Source organism: Hylaeus volcanicus, chromosome 2, assembly GCF_026283585.1.
Source record: "Hylaeus volcanicus isolate JK05 chromosome 2, UHH_iyHylVolc1.0_haploid, whole genome shotgun sequence".
NCBI lineage: Eukaryota > Metazoa > Arthropoda > Insecta > Hymenoptera > Colletidae > Hylaeus > Hylaeus volcanicus.
In genome coordinates, this window is record NC_071977.1 from 24,308,348 (window position 1) to 24,325,671 (window position 17,324).

Genomic DNA, 17,324 nt, shown 5'->3' on the forward strand with positions numbered 1-17,324 from the left:
AAAAGCGGAATTGTAAATCCAGTTAGTCAGCACGAACATTATTATTTAGAAACATTTATATGTCTTCTGGTTTAGGTTAGAACGGATATAAATTATCAGTACGAGTTTATTGCGGCAGTGCGGTTATGCGAAGAAAATCTGCGGCGTTTGACGTATCATGGTACCCGTTTGATGTTTTTTACACGGTTTAACGTTCGTCGTCATGTTAATTTCATTACCTTACAGCTGCTTCGACATTTACGCGACTTGACTAACAAATTGATCGTTAATCCACCTTTATTGTCCCTCGGTTTACGTCCACCCCGTTTTCTGAGACTGTGACTGCGCCCAAAGGGCAAGCGACTCCTTCGACTTGCTTGAAGAAGTCGGCAACTATGCGCTCGCCCTCCGCTATAATCACGAATACGCATCCCTGAGGAACGCGGAACGATCTGCGACGCGAGCACGGTATTGTTCAATGATCCTCGACTCTAAGTAACATTACTTTCCACTCGAATTGCGCGAGAGACACTCTACGGTTTATTTTATTAGTCGTCGTTAGATACACGTGTTTGTACATATCAGAACCAGTAGGCTAAAATACTTCAATTAGATAATTTTGTTGGCCGCCTATAAGTGTAAGAAGTATTTCAAGAATTATTGAGTTAAAAAGCAAAAATAGCTGATGTTAATAAATAAATAATAGTTGAGGTTAAAGAACTCGTGAGAATCTTAGTAGTGATCAAAGATGAGGAAGTTCTCTATGCACCCCAATCTGATTTTCTTTTCGTGCAGTAGCGTGACGTCAACATATTTCCTAAATAAAGTAAGAAACATCAGCTCATAATACGAGAAGACAATAATCACAATTTACGGATTCTACAAAATTCATGAGAAAGACACAGCTCCGAACTCCTTCAACATGAATTCACCTCCCGGTTGGTTCCATTTGTATTAATGAAAAAAATGTCACCTCGCGACGACTGTAACGAAAGTTCAGCCCGAAAGGGAGCCACCGATCATCCGCATTTGCGTTTCAAACGAACCCCCGAAGTCAGCTGCGGCGCGTCCCACGGAAACACGTCGGAACGGCGCAACTTTTGATTCACTGGCTTCCAATAACATTACTCCCTCAATAGCGGATCGCGCAGAAGGCACCGTTATCTAATTCCGCTCGTTCCCCTTGATTCCGAGCATTGTTTGATTTGGCGACCCGTATAGCATTAATGTTCTGCTGCAAACTTGTACACGCTCGTGGTCATTGGCTCGGTGCAGATTTGTGCATCCGTTTCCTCGAGTGCCTCGAAGCGCGCCATCAAACTGGCGCATTCGGTGCAATTGCATTTCTCTGTACCGATTCTATTGAGAGCGAAACGTGTGTTGCGATCACGTACTGAAAGATAAAATTAGGAAGTTTAGACCTTGATTGAAATTTGTTGATATTTATATTTGGGTACAAATTAACAGACTTAACAGTTTACACTTAACAGCTACTTCCTAAGCATTGAGAGAGGGATAGGCTTATCCTGTCAGAAATTTAGCGATTGGTTGAAATGAAGATTATTTAATTTCGTAAACTGCTTTCGTAACGCGACAAATAATTATGGGGCAATTCAATATTAGTTTCATAAACGCGCCCCGGAGGATTCGCTAGAGTATGGGTCTTAGAATTTCCGTAGAGTTAGGATTTACTGCTCTTGTGCGGAACAGGGGATGTATATATCACTTCCGTAGAACACGAGCTCACGATTTCAGTAGAATACGAATCCCTGATTTTTTGCAGAAGGCGGACCTAGGGTGTTCCGTTGAATCCAAATGTATAGCACCCCTAGACGGGTATCTAGAATTTATGATGAGCAGAGATGTACGATTATCGCGGCACCCCGGTCCATACTTTCAGCGAAAGAGGTTGAAGATTATTATAAAACGCCCATCGATAATTCCTATGAAAGTCAAATCTGCGACTTTCTGTAAAGGGATATGCGATTTCGATACACTCGATAGCTACTGTTATCGCGGATTCACAATTTCTACGGCACTCGAACCCGAGGATAGAAAACGAATCTTCGAAGGTTTCCCTCTGAAATCTGAATGTATGGATTCTCTGCAGAATGGAAATCTACGCCTCCTGTAAAGTGGAACACAGATCCCGAAAGAGGGCGATTCATACCTTCAATAGAGCTCAGATTCAATATCGCACTACACAGGGTACATTCATCACGACGATCTTGAATATTTACGCTCTTTTTGGGGCAGAAGAAGTGTCTCGAGATGCCATCTGTTTCCTAGAATTCATTCTTGAAGTCTTCGTCTTTTAAAACGTGTCTGACGAAAACAGAAATTAATTTGAAATAATTATAAATAATTATTAGACAAGTCAAATTCAACACAGATTAATAATTTGCTTGAAAAAGGATCACTATCGAACATTGTCATGTTTTGGACCAGAAGGTGAGAGTTAATTGGTTGTACTCGAAGCACTCATCAAAGCCACTGACAAAGTTTACCGCTCAACCTTTAGATGAGAAAATGTTCGACTATAAAAGGTTAATACATGCAGTTACAGGGTTGAATTGCCCAATTTACAGGCACTGGAGGACCCATCACTGTGGCAACTCGAATCAGGTATAGCCAAACCTTGCCGTGATTCGCCTCAGAGATTAATCAAAGCGTGGAAACGACGAAAAGACGGGGAACGTTCAAGATGAAAGATAGTTCGCCCGCTTCGTAAACATATCCGGTGAGAGATAACGAGGGCATCTCTCGCGACTTAAGCATCAACCGTAAACGAAGCCGAGGGTTGCTGCGGGCGGTGTCGTTTTAGCGTCATCGGCGAGTGAAACCCGGCCACCGTTGTACGACTTGAAAATTAACTATAACACCGGCAAGGAGATGCATGCTTTGTCACGAGTGCTCGTTACCTTCTCCGTGAATACTTTCGCTCGAACGACGCGCAAACGCTTCGTCGTTGTAAAAGAAACTCGAGTAAGCGTGTGAAACTGAAAAGAAAATTGTGAGATCTATACTGCTTGAAGATAAACGAACATTGATTCCTTGATTTACATTTTTTTTAATGCTTCAAGGTATGAGAACAGTTCTGGAAAGAAATTGATAATGTTATAAAACTGAACTTTCTGTATGTTCCAACATCAAAGGATAAAGTTCAGAAAGCGATCGTCTACATTAAAGGTAATAATTTACAAATAAAGAAAATGGAAAGCAAGCATTTATCGATTCGCTTTCTAATACATGCTTGTAATTCCCAGCTCATTTGGTGCGACTGAAAGGTGTTGAGAGAGAGACTGAAAGAGAGCTATAAAGTCAAACATTTGAGAAATGGGAATTTTTAAGTTACGAATGCTAAACTTCAAGTTCCTTTTTATTTCTTTTTCAACAGCTGGGAAAAAGGAAATCGCGGTGATGTTTTAAACGTAACTGCACACAACAGATTCTTATCGCCCTAGCCTTCGAAGCAATCGAATCGAGCAGGCGTCAATAGCGTTCGCAGTTATGATCGAACGTGAACAAAACAGCTTCTTTATGGGACGGGCATTCTCGAGTTATCGGCGAGCATCATCTAGATCCGTGATCTGACCGATCGTGGCGGAAATTGGAAAACATTGCTTATCGGAGGGATCTTTCGACGATTTTACGAGCTCCCATCGCAGGTCATCCAGCGCGAATCGCCCCGATAGCGTTGACAGCGTCGATGAACCCCCAAATGTCCATTCATACTTGGAATTTCACTTGAACAGTGGATCGTAAGTTATACAATTTAATTCGATTCACCGATGCCCGAAAATGGAGTTCGGGAAATACAAGTGTGCTATCGTATGTGGCGGTGCCTATTCATGCTATATTTTACAAGTAACTGATTAATTACTCATTATCCAATTTCCAGTTACCAAAAGGTATACTGAAAATGATACAATAGACTTGTGATGACAAAATCATCGTATTGGAAGTCTCTTGCATAATCTTCCAAATATTTGGAAAGTATTAGTAAAATTCCACCATTTAGTCCAAGTTTTTAAAGGTTCTTCATAAAATTCTGTGGAATTACATTGACTAAATCTAAAGATTTTATGCTTTTAGCTGGGGTTTGTTTACCTCTGGGTGAGCGCGCGTGCTCCCGCACGTGATACATGCGCTCGCGCGCTAGACAGCACAAAACTAACACAAACAGTTAGGTTAAAATAAGCAAGACAGTTACTAGAACGGAACGAGGTAAATAAAAAGAGCAAAGAAGGTACAGAAAGTGTCGACGAATAAAAGACTCGTTCGTTCATACTTGGAATTTCACGTGAACGAGCCGCAATTTATCTATACAATTTAATGCGATTCGGACGGAAATGGCCTTCGCGAAATTAGTGGACCCCTGATCGGTGATTTTCGTCGAGGGGCGTGGGCGACCATGAATAACTGCTTTGACACGACCGGTTCGGGTAATTTGTTTGGTCAATTAAAATGTAAAACAGCCATCCGCGGAAACTGAGCGCAGAAAGCATTCTCGCGCGAGAATAAACGCGGTGTAGCTTTCGTTTTAATTCGCTTTAATCGAGGAACACGCGGAACGAGATTTTCCTGTGATTTTAATCTTGCGGGGTTCCTCGACCCATCTCTTCGCGACGCCGCGCCGTGGCAAAACGTTTATACTTCCACGCTACGTTCCATTTAAATGTATATATACAATTATTTGTAACGGGACAATGTGACAGTGAAATTGAATTCGCTTCCTTTGCTGCATTTAATTGTTTCATCATTTTACACCTATTGTTTTTGATCGAGTGTGACCACTTTTTACTGCAATTTTGGTACTGAGATGTATATATATATTTTCCGTTTGTTTGTAGATTTTCTTGTCTTAATAACCCAGCTAACCTTCTGATTGTAATTATGGTACACACAGTACAATGTGCAGGCTCATCAGACAATTTTTTTGTTTCGTATATTGAATATTCTATAGAATTAAAAACTTTTCGACACGCTCCACGCTTGTTTATGTAACGTAAATTTCATTCATCTTAGATACCACCTACGCATTTATAATTAATACTGTTTCCTAATTCTGTTCTACTATTTATATTGTGTGTTGGTAATAGAATTGTTTAATTCCACAGGTATTCAATGGAATTCACACCCGGCGATTGTGGCTGTATATGAAGCTGTTTCGGTACGTTGAATAACCACTCCCTATTTATTCGTGAAGTACGTGCATCATTGTCTGTACTTGAAGATAAATGTATCTTCGAGACCCAATTTTATTACATTATCGTGCAAATTCTCTTGTAACATGTTCAACTAAACATTTTGGTCCATGATGCATCCGTTGTATCCTAAGTGCACTATACCAGCGGCACTCGTGTAATAATCCTATTATGCTGGCTTCCATCATGCGTTACATTTTCATTTCACAGAAATATTTACATCTCTACAGAATTCTTGACTAACGAAACATACCGAAAACAGTTCCGAATAAAAATTATATTTGCGTGCCAGTGAATTAATGCAACAAAATATTCCAAAATTTAATTTTTCTTGAATATTTCTTGTTAATGGCACCAGCCAATGCTATCGATGAGATTCTAATTTCTGAGATAAAATTGTCGTCCTATGGAAACGAGATCCGATTAATCGTGAATATTAATTCGACTCGGATTAATGTTATCACTCACGCGAATCCGTTTTAATCTAATTTTAATTGAATCGCCATCCGCCTAACCGGACGCCGCACCTTGCCTGCCGATTGAGGCCGTACAACAAGTTGTACGTAGAATTTTCGTCGTCTCCTTTGCCATTTGTTCCCCTCATTTTTTTGTTTAGTAGGCGTACGCCGTTTCGCATGCACTTTCGCCGACTATTTTTCTGAAACGTCAACTGCTGCGCACTGAATTCGCTACAAAGCGGCAAGCAGTACCGACGGGACAAAGCAGGGAAAACTGGAAGAAAGAGACTCCAACGGCCGCTCTGGAGATTATTCAGGCCGCTGTTGACTAAACGAGGACAAAGTAAAATCCAGCTTCTACGGAACGGTAATTCGAAAGAATGTCGTTTAATATTCCCTATCAAAACGGAATTACGAGGAGCATCGAGACCCAAGTACGAGGAAACGCGACTCCAGGAACGAAAATCAGTATTCCTTTTGTGTGAGGAGAGAATCCTGTGATGCAAAAAATCTGTACATTTAGCACTCGCTGAATATAGATTAGAATTCATTTTATATGCCATTCTTAATATCGCTTTGAAGTTAGCTAAACAAGAAAGCAATATTTTCAAAACGTTTCGAATGGAAGAAGTTGTGGTTGAAAGAAATACTGGAAAAAATTGCCACACCCTGGGCACTATTATTATTCAATTTTGTTAAAAGAATATTAACGTCACCTGGCCAATAAAAGTCCGTCTACCAGTCGAGGAGATCGATGAAGTCAAGATCAGGCCAATTATGGATGATCCGCGGCGCCTTGGGTATATTATGAAATGAAGTCAAAAAGTTCTCACCTCTTTTATCTCGCGCAGTGGCAGCTACTTCTGGAAGAAAAAAGCTTCAGTTGACCCGGAAGAAAGAAGGAGCAACGCGAAACTATTTTTTTCTTCCTGATTTCCTTCTCGACTGTCTCGTTTCATTTCTCACCTTGCGCTTCTCATTCTCGATCTCCGAACGGAGCACGTTCCAGAAGCTTCGCCAGGCCGTATGGTCGGATAGTTAAACGAACATCGGAAGAAGGTGGCGAAGGAGATTGGGAAGGAAGAAAGTTGGCCAACTTTCGACCGACGAGTCTAATCGTCGAAGTCCTCCTCGGTTTACCCGGGCCGAGGCTGATTTATGACGCAAGAACGAACGGCACCCGGTTTTCCTCCACGCTGATCGATAGATCGGAACAAATTATCGACGTCGATCCCCAACAAATTTGGCTGACTCTTGGATTCGTCGCAGGATTCTGGATAAAGCTTATTGAACGGTTGATGAAGTATTCATGCATTTTTATGTAGAACATGTGGAATCTTTCTTCGGTAATCGATTCTTCGCGACAAAATGGATCGAAAATACCTGTTCTGTGTTGAAATCCGACGCTTCCTTATTAAGATACAAGCAGTTGAAGCTTCATCCGTGGACGCACGAACGCGTGCATGTGCAGTCAGCTGACTGAGATATGAATGACGCGTGCCAGAAGTAATAAAGTTCAAGATTGCAAAATGGTAAAGAATCTTTTATACTTATCTTAGCGCGAAGAATTGATCCTCGGTTCCACAATTGTTTACTTAATCTCATGTTCAATAGGCAGCCAAGATCAATTCATTTGACCCAGTTTTGGAGTTTCAACGTTATATAAATGTCATACTTTTCAATCTGACTCTACATTTTTAAACTTCATCTATCATAAACTAATTGCTGCGTAATCTTCCGAATGGAAGAGGATCTAAAAATAATTCCTTCTGGCGGAACGATGTACGACGATAAGAGTATGTTCGGTTTCCATTTCGGGACGATTCGGCGCGCAATCTGCGGCTCCGGAAGATTTTCCTCTCGAACGACTCGCGACTTGAATTTTCGAGATGAATGTCGCAGCGAGGTCTTTTCACGGGAGCCTACGGCGCAGCCCCGGTCTATTCAGATCCATTCGACTCATGTTTTGGAAAATGGCGGCACGATGTCGCCCTCCCCGCGCACTCCTAGAAACGAGTAATTAATGAAGTTCGGTTCGTCTGTGTTGCTGGTTTATTTTAAAGTTGCTCGGGCGTTTCATGCTCGGGCTGCCGCGGAAGTGGTTCAAACTGCGGATTTCAATCTCCCCGAACGCGAATTCTGATTTTCAACGGGAATCGTTTCACGAGGAGGACGACCAAGCATGGTCTCTCAATTTACGTAACTTGTCGGTGGTTCTGCGAGTTACGGATATGAAGAGCCGCGAACTACTCTTCAATCGGCTCATCACATTCCGCACGGTTCCAATCAGCCGGGAGTCCTCTGGGTAGATCGCGATGAAAAATTTCATTTAACACAATTCAACGAGAAATGTTGCCCTGGTATAGGAACGACAACAATTTCGACCGTTTGGGAACCATTACGGTGTGTGGTGCAGAAAAATTAATTGTTGAGATTTGTTCTTCCTATAGATTTTTATATATATTTATAAAAAGACGATACGTAAATTTTTCATCTATTTAAGTCACATTCTATCTACTGATGTTAACACTAAACCTACTAACATTTGTAACTACTTCTGTCGTGATGGGACAAATGACTGGTCCCAAAGATGCTTTATTCAATTAAATGGAAAAATACTTTACGTGGAACTAACTTGAATAATGCATGAATCAATCGTATACAGTGTATAATTCATACACAGCATATAAGAACTGTATACAAAGATTAAAAAAATGGTGATTTGACCGGTCGTGGTAGGTTTAGTGTTAAATTTAAATGAAGGAATAATATAGAAGGCCTAAACATTTCCGTGTACACAAGTTTGTTTTATACACTATTAAATTCAATGGAATCACTAGCTTTTCTCAACGATTAACTTTAAAATTTTCAAATATATCCAAACCCTCATCTCAGAAAAAAAGTGTATTTCATTGACGATTGAAAGCGCATTTGTCCCGACGTCGTTCCGTGTTTCTTCGATGATTCTGCCAATCCTATTGACCCAGTTCCATTGCACGGTCAGTGATCCACGAGACGAGCGAAAGATGTCTGGCGAGCCGTGGAACAGCGTGACGGTGGATCCCATCGAAACAGCCATGACATTTTACAAAAGCAATCGTTAATTCGTATTCAAAACAGATCACTGGTATCGTAGCCGCTTCGTGCTTCCATGATGATCCGGCTAATCTTGCTGACCCGACTGAGGTATCCGCTTATACACCGCACAGTTCGAAGAGAGGGCGAGGGAGAGAGACGTATATATAGGTGAGAGAGAAAAAGAGAGAGAGAGAGAGTGTGTGAATGCCAGGGGTGAAAGAGGGAGAAAGGATGAGATAGGATGGTACACTCCTCGTTTCCCATATTATCTCCGCGCCAGTTTGGTCTACGTTGGACACGATCCCGTAACTCATATCACCATGTGTCACCGGCTTAATCTAATTCACGATCGTTGCCCGTCGTAACTCACACGAGAATAATTGCTCGATCGATATTTCGCTCGCGATGCCGTGCATCATGCTGCCGTCTCGACGTTCGCGTTCAACCTCGTCGTTATCTTTCGTTGACTGGACCCGTGGAAGAGTTCGATTTGTCAGCGATACAGGTGAGACTTGTCAGGTGGATCGTACCTTGTTTCGAGTGGAGACGGAAATCAGCCATTTCGGTCCAATCTCGGTGATTATGGTCTCATAGTTGCGATGCTGATTCCGTTCGGTGACTATCTTTAGTCGATAGCTCGCTTCGTCTCTAACGCAAGTAGAAACAGCGCGTAATGGTCAGACGCGCTGGATACATCATGAGTTTTCAGAATCGATTATTCTTGGCACGGGTGCCTCCCATAAAAAAATGTTATTCTTCACTTTCGATGTACTTTTACCTAAAGACTCACCCTCTTTTCGATCCCACCCCGATTTCTTCTGTATCCCTTCTTTAAGCGACTCCATCGAAGCTGTATTTATCGCGTTCATCGTCACCGAGACTGGTGACTTCGATATACTGAAAATGTATGCTGGAACAATCACTATATTTTATTGAAATATTAACAAATATACCCCGTCGCGATCGTTGGATGTTCCGATAACGGCGATGGAATCTGCGTGAACGCAGGAGTCAACGTATTATTCCCAGTAGTAAGCGAACATTACAGAATGGCATCCTAATATTTACGATGCGTTACAGGCTACGCGTACGCGCAATTTCGATAGCGTTCATTAAACCGATCGAACCACGAACACGTTGTATTTCATATTAATGAAAACGATGCGGGTTTGTGAAATAAAACCGATAAGGAGTCCTAACGAATTACTCCCAGCGGTAGACATTTATATCTCGCGTATGTCGTTGTCCGTGAAACCGATCGGCGTCGTTGAATCGGGTCAAGACTCTATCAACGTGAACAAAATTGCTGTGGGAAAACCAACACTTTTTATAATTCATAAAAATAGTTGTTGACTGTATGAGATTCAACCCCTTGACCTACACGCTATCTCCCGATTGTTCGGGCCATAATAAACAGGAAACTAGGAATTCCGAACGAAGTGTCACGAGTCTCACTCGTGGTTGTAGGCCAAAGGGTTAATTTGACATTAGAGCAAACATCCTTTCTGTACTCAGGTACAGAATTACAATAATTTTATTATTTAAAGCAAATTAAATATTGGTGACTCCGATACTTCTATTTTTCATTTTACCATCGCTAACGAACCACCAACCCTCGAATTACAATTTCAGCCACTAGATGGCAAACTCTTTTCGCTACTAACGGTTCTCCAAGACCGTTGAATAAATTTCACCCTATTGAAACAGAGACGTCTTCGTTGGGTTAATTCGACGTTAATAAGGAAGCTTCAGAAGAAGGATAATGCGAAGGGTGAGGTAGGAGGGGGGCTGAATGCTTATTGTTCGAGTGGCTCTCGGGGAAACTTCGATTTTAGATAAATTCGCGTCTGTTCGGAGGCAGTCGATCAAGTCCTGTATCGGAAATAACGAGGTTAAGAACGAAAGTTCGCTTCGGGATCGGAAAGAGTGGTCCAGGAAGGGGGTCTGGGGGGAACGAGGAAGGAAAGAAGTCCTCCCCTTCCTCTCGTTGGTTTTAATGAGCGGTGAATCTGCCTGTCCTATAATTGAAGCGATGTTGCGAGCGCAAATTGCAGCGACCCCGTCTACCGATGAGCAAAGCGGGAAAATCTATGGAGATGGCGGAAAAGCAGCCAGCTGAAAAACTTCTCGAGTGGCCGACTACTCAAAACTTGCCAGAAAGTTGAAGCGTTCCTCGCTTCTCGAACGGCGTTTTTTTTTATTTTACGTTCATCTATTTTTTCCCCCTACACTTTAAGCGTGCGAGCAGAATTTTTCTTGCATTCTTCTTCTTTTTTTCTTCCCTCTTCTCTCTCGACGACGACCGTCGCCTCTCGTCGAGCGTTATATCGCGTAGTCTCGCGTGTGCGCACCTCGCCACGCGAACCGTGCACTTGGAATGCATTTCGTGCTTGCCAAAACTATCCGAAACTTTTTCGGGGTTTCTCTGTTTCGTTTACTTGTCGGATATTGTTGGGGGATGAAACGCGCGACGTTGAATTTAATCGCGTTGCTCGGTTCGCGGGAGCTTATCCTCGAGGGGGTTAGTTTGTGGATTGATGAGAAGATTCGTGATTTATTTATTTATTTATTCAGGCGGCATTGTTCCAGGTTTAATTTCGAGATTTATATTGGTAGTTTGATCCGTGGATAGGGGCTATTTTTCCATAGTGGATAGGTAATTTTCTCACCTGGCTAATGGTTGCGGGACGTTTCCTATACTCTTGCTTGGCACAGTGTGGATCACGTTTAATCCGATCGTTGATCGTTTCCCGAAGAAATATAGAAAACTATCGAGGTTAAAAGGCCTGTAAGGTTGGACGATCGTCGCAGCTTACAACGACCCGTTCGTATCGGGACATTGTCGGCGAGGTGTCGCAGTAAAAGCGATTTATCGCACCGCGAGGTGGTCGCTGCCTATAGTTTTGTAAGAAACGAGCTTTACATTTGTTACGATGTCGTTCGTTGCCGTTAGTGTGTCGTTGAATGTTTAGATTAAAGATTTACCGCGTTCGAAGGAATGGAACTCTCGCGAGCGTATTCTTCGCGTTGTTTTTTTCCTTCGTTCCTTTTTTTTTAATGCCCACCCGTGGCATTTCGCTCTCCAAAAATTCCCGTGAAAAATATTCCCCACGCCTCTGTTCTCGAAAGTTGATGCTCTGCAATTTTTCACCCGGCTGAGAGTCGGAAAACTTGCTACAGGATTTGCTCAAAGGCCACTTCTCCCCGGAGCGAATTTAAAACATTCTCCGCGAAATAGCGTTCCCCGGAAATTCACGAATGGTTTCCAGCATTCTCAAAGAGTTAATTTGTATGTCAATCCAAGTGTTCCTTCGCGAAGAAGGTGGCGTTCTTGTGTACAAGACACGCGTTAACCTTTGGAGTACGTGTCGTTTAAATTCTTCTTCTACCCACTAATTTCACACTCTATAAAATTTCCATATTACTATTGGAATAGATTTGGCAATTTCATATGCGAGAGTGTGCAGAGAATAAAAAATAATAAGAGGAAAGAAATTCCAGGTGATGTTAATAAAAATGTAATGTAGAATGAAATAGAAGTTCGTGTAAATGTAGATACTTTTATATTATGAGTTAAAATTTTCAGTAGAAACATGGAATATTTCACAGAGCAAAAATAGTATTTCAACTACGTTCAGCTGGAATGTTTCACTTATAATCTGCTGCGTTGCCAAAGTATTTATGATATGTTATAATTAAATAAATGTCATTAATTATCAACCTTGATCAGTGTTCGGCAGATCTGAATGGATTAATGATAAACTCCATTTTCTTAACACATCTCTAGACGAATAATGAATAATAAAACTTATGAACACGTTTATCATTGAAACAGTGGATTAATCGCGATTGCGTTTCTCGACGCCGTGTTTTAGCGACTGGCAACGGAATATTTTCTAACAGAAATGGAGCGTTGGCTAACTCGCGAAATATATTATCGTACAATATACAGCGCGGACGTTCCTGCAAAAGCGGCGGGAGCGGTATGAGTGGTTGCAGCGTGACAACACAGTGGCATATACGACTGATTAAATTGGCGCTCGTCCTGAGTGTGTTCGGAATGCGTACACGGCAGTTCATGCGGGAAAACGTCCTGGCAACACAGGCTATTCGTCACAATCAATCAGCGCGAGAAGCCTGTCGGCTGGGAAACAAAAAAAAAACCTCCGCGCTACAATATACTTTCGAGCAATCGGCGTATAGGAACGTCATGGTTTTCGTTTCCCTTTGTGAGACGTAAAAGCAAATATTCGACCAGCTGGCATCGTTTGAAATGGAGATAGGTACTATCTGCATAGGAAGCGTATTCGAATAAACATACTTCAATCTTATTTGGCAGAAATGGGCTTTGTAAGCAAAATCAAGATCATGACAGAAGTGGGATGGTAAGACAAAATCTTCTACCAGAAGTTAATCCTAATTAATACAATTGGTGAAAAATATTAATTGTCAAAGAAGTCAACATTTTTATAGATTAAATCGATAAAACTATTTGGTAGTGAAAGTGTCAAAGAAAAACACCTAAACGCATTACTTTGACGTCCATCAACTGTCGGACGACGTGAAAATATAATCGAGAACGGGAATAATTCTTCTATCTATCGTGCACGTTCAAACGTAACGCGAAGTTGGCCGAAGTGCACTTTAAAGCGTGCATCACACGGTAGGTACGTACCCATCGGATCCCGAATTTCACCTAACTCGAAATAACGGATTACTGGCGGCTGATCCCTTGTGGAAAATCCGAAATCATTAATACACTTTGGTTCGCCTTCTGGTTACACTATATTTTCGCGGCACCAATATGCTCGAATTAGTGCAGGGGTGTTATCAAGGTCTATTTTTATTCGCGTAGAAATACAAGTACATTCAGAAAGAAGAAATTTCAAGTCCCTATAAGTCTGTTAAACGATCATCCTGCAAATTAAATATTGACGCAGATATGTTCGTCCAGCAATGGTCATCGATCGATTCAGTTTTTTTTTTTTACGTTAATAACGAACAAGCGTAACGTGGGAACTCTTCGCGCATGTGCGTGGATGTTAATGCAACCGGAGCTCCTGTCGATAATGCAAGGTAGTCGCGATGCGGCGATTACAATATCTCTACCACAAAATTAATGCGATCAGGCCACGTTGAAACAATGCGTTGCATCGAGATGATGTGGGAATGGAACTTCTTGTTCAGCGATGGTTATCGAACCGAATACGAGGACCTGAATTGAAACGTAACCATTGAACAGCAGCCTCTTAAAAGTAGCTGTTGGAAGCCCGATACGTAACTGGCGGTGTTTCTATAAATGGAGATTAAAATTCAATTCGTACACCAAATTCGTACCCCGATCGAGCTTCCGTCAACCTTTCCATTTTTTAATTTAGAATCATCTATGAAATATTACATTGGATTAGTAATTGAATTGAATCAATGGAAACATTAATGGACGCTCGATTCAGACTGTTAAATTTGTCTTTAATATTACATTCCCAATCTGTACTTCCAATTAAAATTTGACAGTTTCTATTTCTATTGTTCAATGATAATTTAGTTCGACTAATGGAACTGAAAAGCTACTTCACATTTAAAGCCTGGCAATCGTGGGTGTCACCTAAAAGTGATATTTTCTGGAATTACGTTTATTTTAACACCATTACGTAGTTACTGTTCGCTATGAAAATCATTGAATTAATAAATCCATTGAGTACCACGATATTAAATTATGTACACATGATCAGTTCGATAGATCACGTTCTACGAATCGAGTACTGATACCTAGTACTATAGTCAAGAATGGAAAGCATAAGAAAGGGTAGTTCGAAGTCGTGTACTCAAAAGTTCCCCAGAATTGTCTATCTACCCCTAAAAGATTGCTACCGTTCCCTAATACGTCATGCAACACGATCTGGCTAGCTCCCCTGCCGTTTGATGGATTCTCCGAATGAGAAACGATCATCCAACCCTACGTTATCCGCGTAAAAATATTTTATTCCATCATTCTTGTCGAATCATCGTACAAAACGAATCGATTAATGCGTGAACAGATCACGGTTGCGTGTAAATGCGGCACACAGTGGTCGATAGAGAAATGATAATCGGCGAGCGTAAGCTCGAAAGGATTTTACCAGCCGCGAGAATTATTTATCATTACGGATTATGGTCGCTCTCGTCGACTATTGAACAAAACGAAAGCCATAATAGGGAGAGCACGGTATGATGGAATATCCACATCGGTCTGAACGGACGGCGAGCATTAAATCCGCTAGCAATCTTCGCCCATGCAACTTGCAATAGTCGTCCGGGCTTCGACAGCTGTAATCTTGCATTCGGAATTGCTCGTCGAAATCGCGATCGCTGGTAGCCGTGGGAGACGTGCTGAAATTAATAGTCTAGCTATCCCCACCCACGCTCTTATAATTAAACAGCGTTTAGTAGAGACGGAGAATACTTCTGTCGTTTTTGGTGACAGGTTCTCGTTTAAATTACAGACTCGGTGCCGGATGAGTACATCGTAGCGATGAGTGAATATTTAAGGCAGTTGGGAATATTTTTTAGGTTGTATGTGGATTAAGGCATCAGCAAATAAAGCATTTTACATTTATGCTAATGTAGAATGTGAATGCATACTGTAGAGTGCATAGAAATTCCTTGAAAACATTGTTGTAAGTGAGGTAACTACACATTACATAAATAACAGTGGCACTGTAATGTCCAGATTATTCATGCAATCTCAAAGTGCTATGCTATACCTGTTCTCTCAGAAGCACTAAAGGTACTTCTTAACTTTTGAACGATGTATAAAACATGGAATAAAGTGTTTTATTTACTATAAAATAACTTGTCTACTCACGATGTACAAGTAAAAAATATCCTACAAAGAGCTAAGTACAATATGGAGCACTTCAACCCCACTCAACTTCAAAGAGTCAAGCGATTAATCGTTTCTACTCCAGGTCCATCTAATCTAACCGGTCTAACTCAGGAAATCGCGGGATATTTCGTGCCATGGTCGTATCAGAGAGCCCTAACGGTCCAGAATTCCCTTCGACTGTCCCTACGAACAACACCGGATCGGCCTACAGTCTATGGATCGACCGTGCTCGAGATATCTCGCCGTTACTTCCCCCGCCCTTGCGTCCTTTGATACGGTACGCGAATACGTCTTTGATATCAAAGTCGTTCGAGTGGTGACCCTCGTGCTAACGATACGTCGAGCTTGATCGAAATCGGTGCTCGCGATCAGGCCGACACGCGGGCCGAGTGCCTCCTTCTGTCGGTGCACAGGGAGCTCGGTGCGCACTCGAAACTGGCTTTCGATCAATATCCTGCCATCGTGCTTCTATATCCGTGCTCCAAAAATTCCCGCGATATTACTACAGCTACGTGTCGTGTAAAAATCCCCAAGGAACACTGGCGAGCGCTCTCCGCACTCGTTGCGCTTGATTTCTCGCGCGGTTTTGTTGCGTTCTCGAATTCAATTCGCTACGGGTAAAAGTTTGCTCGGGCGTCCTTCGAGCTGTCCAACATTATTTTTGGATCCGACGGTTACACCGTCGCGCTGTTGTCCGCGTTTACGTCACGAAAGTTCCTGGAAATTTCGTCTGTTCGTCGACCGTCCTTAGCGACCTCGATATTTACTCATATTAGTGATGTAGATCACGATATGCTAAGTGGGATATTTGTTGAAATCATTTAGGCTCTAGAAACTAGAAGCAAGACGGATACCAGCTTTTGGATATGGTTGTTCATTGGATAAATCGATTAACTCCATGAAACAAACAGTTGAGATACGAGATGAAATAATATACATTGTTTTTTAAAATTCCCTTTATAATATAAATTCAAATAAATATTGTAGGATGCATAAATACAGATGTAGCTTTCATCTAACGGTATATAAAATTAATAAGAAAGAATAGCCAAAAAATAATCGTCAGTAATGTTACAATTCTTATGTGACTGGTGGAGTTAATCGATTTTTGTAGTGAACGGCTCATATTAGTGTTCAGGTATTTTTCTTTTGTAATAGCTGAATTTCTTAGTAGTAGTAATATTTGTCACTGAAATCTCCTCAGCTTCGTAGTTGTCGGATTCGAAACATTCCGAAAATAAGCCTTTGAATTCTGAATTCGCGAAATGAATTTTCATCTACGCCGGTCCTTCTCGCGCGGATCTCGCATACCACTGACGCAAAACTCGGCCTGGATTTACATTCTACGGACGACAGAACGCCGAACGCATCCGTGATGGGATTGAGTATTTAATTAGGACAATCGAAGAGAAAGATAATTGAATTCCAGAGTCGGTCCTCTGGAACAGCGAGGGAAGCCCCATTCCTTTTCACCCGGTTGGCAACCCATCTCTTAATTTTCCGGATTACCGGGCAATATGTGAACGCATCCATATGCGAGTTTTACACGACGTTCGGATATTTTGCTCTCCTCTCTCTCAAGTGTTGCTGAACGAACATTTTTTGCTATCACCAGCTATTCGAATGGTAATCGACCGCCGTACAGACTCTTTCCAACGATTTTCGAGTTGCAAGCTACGAATGAGTAATCAACGTTATTACCATGAAAAGAAAATTCCGGATGCGATATACAAAACG

General features: G+C 41.7%; 1 protein-coding gene across 2 annotated transcripts in view; it reads left to right on the top strand.

Annotated features, from left to right (window-relative positions):
- Positions 1-17,324, top strand: part of LOC128885249 (discoidin domain-containing receptor 2-like) — a 239,163-nt gene that overhangs the window by 86,632 nt on the left and 135,207 nt on the right. For both annotated transcript variants that reach the window (XM_054139192.1, XM_054139191.1), the window contains one exon: positions 5,100-5,152. The gene's annotated coding sequence lies outside the window, so the exon portion shown is untranslated. The remainder of the gene's footprint in view (positions 1-5,099; positions 5,153-17,324) is intronic.